The sequence below is a fragment of the Pleurodeles waltl genome, chromosome 2_1, assembly GCF_031143425.1.
Source record: "Pleurodeles waltl isolate 20211129_DDA chromosome 2_1, aPleWal1.hap1.20221129, whole genome shotgun sequence".
Lineage (NCBI taxonomy): Eukaryota > Metazoa > Chordata > Amphibia > Caudata > Salamandridae > Pleurodeles > Pleurodeles waltl.
The window spans coordinates 750,763,042-750,772,780 of record NC_090438.1 but is presented as its reverse complement, the minus strand read 5'-3'; positions in this window follow the sequence as shown (position 1 = coordinate 750,772,780).

Below are 9,739 nucleotides of genomic sequence, written 5' to 3'. Positions count from 1 at the left end.
TGCATTGGCAAAATTATTATTTATATTGTGTTGATCTTATTACAATCACTTTAGTCAATTCCTGTTGTCCTTGCATTATTCAGCCAATTTATGGGGATTACCTTGTTTTCTTGTGCAGCTGGTTGTGTGTATGGTGTGTGTGTGCATGGGGTGAGTGTTGTACGTGTGTGTGCCACTCTCGTTTTCTCCCCCCCCTTGTGTGCTAGGCCGCTGTACTCACTCACCGTTGTTGTCTTCGCTGACATTGGTGCTCGTGGTGGAGCATGACATAGAATATCATTGGGAAAACTTGCAGTTCTGGTTCCATGGTGACGTGGTTCTTCCCTGTGTCTCCAATGGTGAGTCCTTTCACTTCTGTAAATTGTTTCCACCAGGCTTTTGATGGCGTGGGTACCACCCCCGGAAAAGTTGGCGGATTGTCTTGTCATAATATGGTGGGCAGACCGTTGACTTCTGCCTGGCTGTAGGTGGCTACCGCTGTGCTGTCTGTTGTTTCCACCCTGGCGGTCGGTGTGATACATTAGCTGTCTTTAGGCGATCTTTCCGCCATGGTCATAATTTGGCAGTACTTACCACCAGCCTGTTGGCGGTATTACCGCCACTTTATCACTGACCGCCAGGGCCGTAATGAGGGCCTTAATGTTTTCCTCCACTTTCAATTAAGCCAATTACGTCTCAATGTTTTATGAAGTATGTTTCTTCCCTTCAATTTCCCCCGATTTAATTAAATGGCTCAGTTTTTCTGGTATAAATATGGAACTGTGTCTACAGGCCACTGGGAGCAAGATGTCTCCTGTTTGCAAATGTGACACTTCGAAATGTAAGCACATTCAAATGATGAGCTATATGGAATCCATGTAAATATAAAGTTAAATCTTCAGTTTAATTTAAAGTGTCGCCTTTTATCACAGCAGCCATCTTGCTCCCAGTGCCAGGTAGACATAGTTTCATTTTCATAACTGTAAAATACAGCCATTATTTTAAGTGGGAGAAATTTCAAGAGCAGAATTTTTTTTCCATATTAAGAACATTTAAGCAGAACCTTTTTCTGCACTTTTATTTCTACCATTAAAAAAATGGTTGTATGCTTGTTACACATGTAACAGTGCCACATATGGTGAAAGGTATGTCCTAAGCCACAGGTACATATGACACAGGTTATCAGTTACCCATACATATATACTCATTCATAGTATTTTGTTCAAACCATAGTATCTGGCTCTATGGACATTAGGCTTAAGGGCAATGAGGCTCGGTGTGGGTGTGTCTGATAATGCGCAAGTTGCTTAGCCTTCAGTAGCTCACAAAGGTTTTCACTGATCAGAAGTATCTCTCACGACAAAAATGGATGGAGACCCCTATTCTACAGGGTGGGTTAGTGATAGCTAAGCTCTGACATCCTTTGGTTCGCCATGTTTTTACAGATATGTTTCAAGCCCACACAAATCGGCTTTATGACGAGATGGGTAGAATGTGGAGATGTAGCATAATGACCAGATCTGCAGACTTTGGAATAGAGGAAACTAATTTTTGGGTGGCAAAACACATTTTTTTAAGTGCAGGAAAAGTAATATTTAATGGCTTTACACTTGGGGATTACCTGCAGGTTTATACAGGAACTGCAAAGTGTGTATTGTGACAGTGTGTATCCAAGGAGATTGTGAGCTGGAGAGCATCTCCCTCCCCCTCTGCACACCAGTTTTTGGTTAAGTGATTGGGCCAGTTACCTTAGCAGGCCTTCCTCTTCCCCTTACACCTTGCACAGCCTCTTAAGTTTGGGGATGGTACCTCAAGGTAGCCACCTCCATTTTCTACCACAGCTTCAGTGAGCCCTAAACAGTCCAGAAAGCAAGGCCAAAGGAAAGCCAGCAAAAACAGGCACGTTCTGCTGCTCAATTTCAATCGAAGTCTGCTATTTTGTCCCTGTGACTTCTTAAATGTCTTTCCTTGTGTTCCATAAACAGTAATAAGGTTACTTATGGCCACCCCCTCCAGTACAATCAAAGGCCAAAAAAAGGCCAAGTCCTAATCTGAGTGTGTATAGACTACTTAATTTTTTGTTGTTGCTTAAATTCTGCTTTGGAGTGTGTGTAGCACTCGCTTTGGGGATGGTAAAATGAAGAATTTTCAAGTGCACAAAAAGTATTATTTAGTGGTTTAACATTTGGGCCTAACCCGCCGGGTGAACAGGAATTGCACGGTGTGTATTGGGCCAGTCTGTATCAAAGGAAATTGCAACTGGTTAAGTGATTGGACCACTGTCACCTATGCAGGCCTCCGTCCTTCCCTCACACCTTGCACAACCTCTTAAGTTTAGGTCACATGGTCCAAGAATAAGCTTTCTATTGGTGGTTGCACCTGCATTCTTATTGGCTCCCAGGGCTGGGGTTTCAATTGGACCTAGCGCTTATTTAAGCTCTGATTGTCTGACAGGTTCTCTTGCATAACCTACACTCAGTCTCTTACAAGATCATGTTTCTCATATTACTCAGACCAAAAAGGAAAAATGGTGACGTTCGTTCTTAGCTGCCAACAGCTGGAACAAATTTCCTTTTGACCCTTTTTCAAACATCTGACCTGCACATTTGTAAGAAACAACTAAACCATGTTTATTTGAAAATCCCTTGTAAATGTTTGGCCTTACTTGGGAACACTCTGGACTTTCTCTCAGAGCCAGGACAGACCTAGTGGGCAGCTGTTTGTGCTATAAAAATATACCATAACAACATGATATGCCAATTTCTTTGCCACTTAACAAAGCTGATTTATTGTTCACCTCACATACGTGGAGTGGTACTGAACATTTGCTACAACACTTCCTTTTCCTGTGACCAAGTTTCACTTTAACAGTCACCTGGAACTAACCGCACCTCTTCCACACCATGTTTTTTATCATACTGCACTTTATACGCTTCTTGCATTTTCCTCATATTGTTCTTAGCTAGAGGGTGACCACTTGCTACAAATTTTTTTATCCTGTCAAATTACATTGTCTTTCGTGAAAGGTACTCTACCCCCTTAAAATCCTAAAAGGACTGTACCCAGTTCCAGTTGGGGTTATCCTGTATGCCCAAATAGTATATTAAGTTATTTCTACCAATCCTTCTCTACCGCAGTGGTAGCTTGTATACTACACATGATTACTCTGTTAAACAGTTCCACAATACCATTTCCTGCTAGATGCTATACTGGGTTTTGTTTAGCAATTATTCCATTCCTCCTTATGAACTTCTCTGATATAAATTGTGGCCCATTGTCACTCAACACATATTCTGGAATACCTTCCCTTAAAAACAAACTCTTTAAGAAGATAACTACTTTCGCCTCAGTCTTCTCTGTAACCTTAATCTCTGGCCACTTAGAGTAATTGTCCATAGCAACTATTATGTGTTTAGATATCCCCATATCATTCAAAACTGGTCCCAATATGCCTATACTCACTTCTTCCTATGTTGGGGAATTGCAGACAAAGAGGCATCGGGGGAAAGGAAAGGGTTTTTCTTCCCCTGAAAATGCCCACTAGACACCAGGGATTTTGGAATGTGTGTTATTGTGTGGTTGGTGTGAGAGGCGAGGGGAGCGGCCCCTTAGGCAAGAGTCGCTACCCTTTCGGGGGCATATACTTTATTGTCATTTCTGCCCCCCTGGGGAGCACATTGGCCTATTATTTTTAGGCTGATCTGCCCCCAAGGGGGGGCACAAACCACAGGAACGCCAGGGATTTATTTTCTTTTTTATTTCTGTGGGGGGGTGGTGGCGCCCCCTTGGGCAAGGGTCTCCCTCCCAAGGGAGGCATAGAACTGTTGGCCATTTCTGCCCTCCTTGAGAGCAGATCAGCCTATTTTTTTTAGGTTCATCTGCCCCCACGGGGGGCAGAAGCCACTTAATCACGAGGGATAGTGTGTGTGTTTATTGTGTGGGGGGGGCTGGCCCTTGGGCAAGGGCCGCTCCTCTTAGGGGGGTGCATATTATTTATGGCCATTTCGGCCTATTATTTTTAGGATGATTTGCCCACAAGGGGGACAGAAATCATTAGAACGCCAAGGATGTTTTTTCTTTGTTTTTTTTCTGTGGGGGGCGCACCCTTGGGCAAGGGTCGCCCACCCCAAGGGGAACAGAACTGTTGCCCATTTCTGGCCCCATTGTGGGCACATCGGTGTATTTATTTTTTTTAGGCCCGGGGCAGAAGCCACTTAGGCACCAGGGATAGTGTGTGTGTGTGTGTTTTTTTTGTTTGGGGGTTGGCCTTCGGGCAAGGGTTGCTCCCCATGGGGGCAAACTACTAAAGATCTTTTCTGCCCCCCTTGGAGGCAGATCGGCCTATTTTTTGTAGCCCCTCTGCCCCTAATGGGGGCAGAATCCACTTAAGCCCCAGGGAAAATTTCTAAATGCTTGATGGTGGGGTGTTTGTCAACTGATGAAGTATTTGCATTTGTGATTATAACAGTTTACTTCCCCTTTTTGTTCTAGTTCAAAGCTTTTGCTTCCTTTGCAGTGGCTCCTTGCGGTTTTGGCAGTGGTTGACCTGCGGTTTGCGTAGTTGCATGTTTTAGGTAAGTAAAAACAATTTACTCCAAAGGAGTATTGTTGCCATTCATGAATGACATGTTTGTAGGTGGTGTACTAAATGCAGCATTGTGTGTGAAATTGTCCTTAGATTTGTGCACAATGATATTTGTGTTGTCTTATGTCTAATTTTCTTTTCTTTTTTTCTTTTTAGTGGGATATCATTGGTGATTGCTGTGTCTGTGCAGAGTAGTTGCTGGTGAGTAGGTTTTTCAGGCAAGTGAGTGGTAGAGTTTTTCAGTACATAACTCTTTGTGATAAAGCCACACTTTGTTTATTACTTATCGTATACAGTGCTGGTTGTTGGTGGTGCATTTGTCCAGTTACGTTTCGTAGGAAGGATCATGGCTAGCCGCAGGATGACCGCTCAGCAGGTTGTTGGTATGCCTTTTGAGTCATTTTCTTATCATGATTATGAGACTGACTCTGCATCTGAAGCAGAGGAGGAAGTGAGAGATTCTGTCAGTAGATTTTCTGTCCGAGAGGAATCTTCTGATGAGGAAGCCACTCTCAGTGCAGATGAAGGGCCTGATTTAGAGGAGGACACTGATGTGCCAATAGTGCAGCAGCCTGGGGCTGAAAGGTTTCCCATTGGAAGACCTCAACTCTGGGTTGCCCCAAACATGGAGCAGCCAGAGTTGCCTGCTTTTACTTGTCTCCTGGGGTGTAGAGTCAATACGGAAAACATTTTGCCAGTCAATTTCTTTCAGTTGTTTATGATGTGATGATGTGATTTTCGAAGAGATTGTTGAGCAGACTAATTTGTATGCGGAGCAGTATTTGAGGGACAACGCTGCCAGACTTAGGCCACACTCTAGAGCTACCCAGGGGATTCCCACAAATTTGGAAGAGATGAAAATGTTTTTGTGTTTGACTTTTTTGATGGGGTTGATAAGGAAGCCATCACTGGCTTCTGACTGGTCTACTAGTCCCTTGATGGCAACGGCTATATTTCCTGCAACCATGAGTCGTAATCGGTATTTACTTCTTCTTCAGATGCTGCATTTCGTTGACAATGCTTTAGCCTTGCCACAAGATCACCCTGATTCTGACTGTCTTTTAAAGATTAGGCATGTCCTTGATCATTTTGTAGATTGGTTTTCAGAGGTCTATGTTCCAGACAAAGAAATAGCTGTGGACAAGTCTTTGGTCCTCTTCAAGGGTAGTTTGGTTTTTAGGCAGTACATTCCTAGCAAGAAAGCACGGTACGGAATTAAATTGTATATGCTGTCTGAAAGTAGTACAGGATGTGTGTACCATTTCTAGGTCTACACTGGTAGGGATTCCAGTAGTGGCTCCCCTGGTTGTCCACCTACTTTTGGAGTTAGTGAGAAAATTGTGTGGGAACTTGGTAGACAACTGTTTAACAAAGGTCACCATTTGTACGTAGATAACTTCTACACTGGAGTGCAGTTGTTCAAGGAATTGTTTAGGGTGGACACTGTTCCTTGTGACACAATCTGTTGTAACTGGAAAGGCTATCCAAGGGAGCTTGTCTGTAAAATCCTTGAGAGGGAACAATGCAGTGCCTTGTGGAATGATGAGCTGCTAGCTCTGAAATTTACAGAGAGGAGGGATGTCTACATGCTAAGTACCATCCATGATGAGAGTACTTCCCCTGTGACTGTTTGGGGCCAGGTTGCCGAAGTGCACAAACCTGTGTGCATTTTAGATTCTAATAAGCACATGGGAGGTGTAGATAGAGTTGATCAGCGGTTGGAACCTTATACTGCTGTTCATAAGTCTTACGTTTGGTATAAGAAGTTAGCAAATCACCTGTTCCACTTTGCAACTTTTAATGCTTTTATTGTGTTCAAGGGTAGTTCTCCAGAGTCAAAGGTGACATTTGTGAAATTTCAGGAGTCAGTGATAGAGAGCCTTATTGTGGTGGAACATGCAAGAGTTCCTAGAGAAGCAGTGGTGGAGGATGTGGCTAGATTGAAAGATCGCTACTTTGCTGAGCATATTCCTCCTAGGGCACACAAAAACTTTTCTGCTAAGAAATGTAGAGTCTGTGCTCGAAGAGTCCGGAGGGAGACTCGTAAGTACTGCCCAGATTGTCCTTCAAAGCCTGGGCTGTGTGTGGGTGGCTGTTTCAGGAGTTACCACACTCAAAAGAATTACTGGGAGATACCGTGAGCGTAAACTGCCTGTTTTATGTTTTCAAATGTTCCGTTTCACGTTTTCAATTACTATCATGTATTTAGTTAGAGCTTTTGTGTTTGTAGTTTTGTACTTATTTCTAATTAGTTAGTGGTTTCTTTGTTGTTTGAAAAAAAGGGATAGTGTGCGTGGAGTGGCGCTTGGCTGACGGTGTAAATAGTTACTTGCTGTTGGCCACTGCAACACATTGCCAGCCAAACACCAGTCCACACACTCCCATCAGCTGATGTGATTGCTGTATCAGGCATGTGGGCGTATGAAAGTGATGGGCCCTTGAATGGCGCTGTCTGTTGACGTGAGTGTGTAATGTGCTGGGCCTGCAGCTGGTCGCGTGAATGTTCTTGTGCATGTCATGTATGAAAGGTGTGTGAATGGACTGTACAGTGGTTCGTGCTTTGCCACGGCTTTAAAACTCACGAGCTGTGAGTCATTGGTTCTGTTTTTTGGCCTTTCAGTTATTAACAGTAAATTTCATTTTTGTGAAATCTCTTGTTAAAAAAATTTGATCTGCTGAACCATCACTCACCCTTGTGCCAAGTCCAACCAGTATGTTTGGTAAAATGACTGTGTGATAAAAATGACAAAACCTGCCCCGCTGTAATCAGGTGTTGGAGCACACCCGTGACATGCTAGGTGTCTCGTATGTGACCCCAATGATGAGCATGCCGCCAACTGTGTTGGTGGGTGAGGAGTCTTCTTAACATAACCTAAGTGTGTTTCATTTCACAATTTGAGTGTTTGGAACATCACTGAAGGACGTGGACACATCAAAATGATCTATTATAACACTACCTGTTTTTCTGGGGGTGGGGGCCACCTATGTTTTTGGTCCCGGGTGCAGAGGTTATCTAGGGAAACCTACCAAACACAGACATTTTTTAAAACTAGACACCCAGAGGAGTCCAGGGAGGTGTGGCTTGCGTGGATCCCCCAACATTTTCTTACCCAGACTCTTCTACAAACCTCAGAATTTGCTTAAAAAAAGCATATTTTCCTCACTTTTCTTTGTAGGATCACTGCACCGGCACAATTTCCTACCACCCAGCGTTCCCCTCAGCCTCCCAAGTAAAATGATAAAGATGTGTAAAAGAAAAAATTGTGTTAATCAACTCGCTGTGCTATCCCCTCAATCTCTACACATTTTTGGCCGTTTCCTGTTGCAGGCACCTGGGCCACCCACACAAGTGAGGTACCATTTTTATCAGGAGACCTGGGGGAACGCTGGGTTGAAGGAAGTTTGTGGCTCCCCTCATATTATAGAACTTTCCATTACCAAAATGTGAGAAAAAAGTGTTTTTTTTGTTTGCCAAATTTTGAGGTTTGCAAAGGATTCTGGGAAACAGAAACTGGTGAGAGCCCCACAAGTCAGCCCATTCTGAATTCCCCTAGCTGTTTAGTTTTCAGAAATGTTCAGCTTTGCTAGGTTTTCCTAGGTGCCGGCTGAACGAGAGGCCAAAATCCACAGCTAGGCACTTTGCAAAAAACAGCTCAGTTTTCATTCGGAAAATGTGATGTGTCCATGTTGTGTTTTGGGGCATTGCCTGTCGCGGGCAGTAGGCCTACCACACAAGTGAGGTACCATTTTTATCGGGAGACCTGGGGGAACCCTGGGTAGAAGGAAGTTTGTGGCTCCCCTCAGATTCCAGAACTTTCTGTACCGAAATGTAAGGAAAAGGTGTTTTTTTGCCAATATTTGAGGTTTGCACAGGATTCTGGGTAACAGAAGCTGGTGAGAGCCCCTCGAGTCACCCATCCTGGATTCCCCTAGGTGTCTAGTTTTCAAAAGTGCACAGGTTTGGCAGGTTTCCCTAGGTGCTGGCTGAGCTACAGCCAAAATCCACAGCTAGACACTTTCCAAAAAACACGTCAGATTTCAATGTAAAAATGTGATGTGTTCATGTTGCATTTCCTGTCTCAGGCATTGGGCCTACACACACAAGTGAGGTACCATTTTCATCGGGAGACATGGTGGAACACAGAATAGCAGTGTTATTGCCCCTTGTCTTTCTCTACATTTTTTCTTTCCAAATGTAAGACAGTGTGTAAAAAAGATGTCTGTTTGAGAAATGCCATGTAATTCACATGCTAGTATGGGGACCCTGTAATTCAGAGATGTGCAAATAACCACTGCTTCTGAACACCTTATCTTGTGCCCATTTTGGAAATACAAAGGTTTCCTTGATACTTATTTTTGATTTTTTTATATTTCACCAAATGAATTGCTGTATACCCGATATACATTGAAAACCTATTGCAACGTGCACCTCATTTATTGGCTCTGGGTACCTAGGGTTCTTGATGAACCTACAAGCTATATATGTCCTCACTCCCAGAAGAGTCTAGCAGACATAACAGTATATTGCTTTTGAAAATCTGACACTGCAGGAAAAAGTTAGAGTAAAACGTGGAGAGAAATGGCTTTTTTTCACCTCAATTTCATTTTTTTTTTATTTCAGCTGTTATTTTCTGTAGGAAAACCTTGTAGGATCTACACAAATGATGCCTTGCTGAATTCAGAATTGTGTCTACTTTTTAGAAATGTTTAGCTGTCTGGGATCCAGCATTGATTTCACACCCATTTCTGTCACTAACTGGAAGGAGGCTAAAAGCACAAACAAACAGTAAAAATGGGGGTATGTCCCAGTAAAATGCCAACATTATGTTGAAAAATGTGTTTTTCTGATTCAAGTCTGCATGTTCCTGAAAGCTCGGAAGATGGTGATTTTAGCACCGCAAACCCTTTATTGATGCCATTTTCAGGGAAAATAACCACAAGCCTTCGTCATCAGCGCCTTTTCACATTGTTTTTTTTTTTAACAAAGTTTTTGCTGTATTTTGGCTAATTTCTTGGTTTCCTCCATGGCAACCCACAAACTCTGGGTACCTCTAGAATCCCTAGGATGTTGGAAAAAAAGGACGCAAATTTGGAGTGGGTAGCTTATGTGAACAAAAAGTTATGAGGGCCTAAGCGTGAACTGCTCCAAATAGCCAAACAAAGGCTTGGCACAGG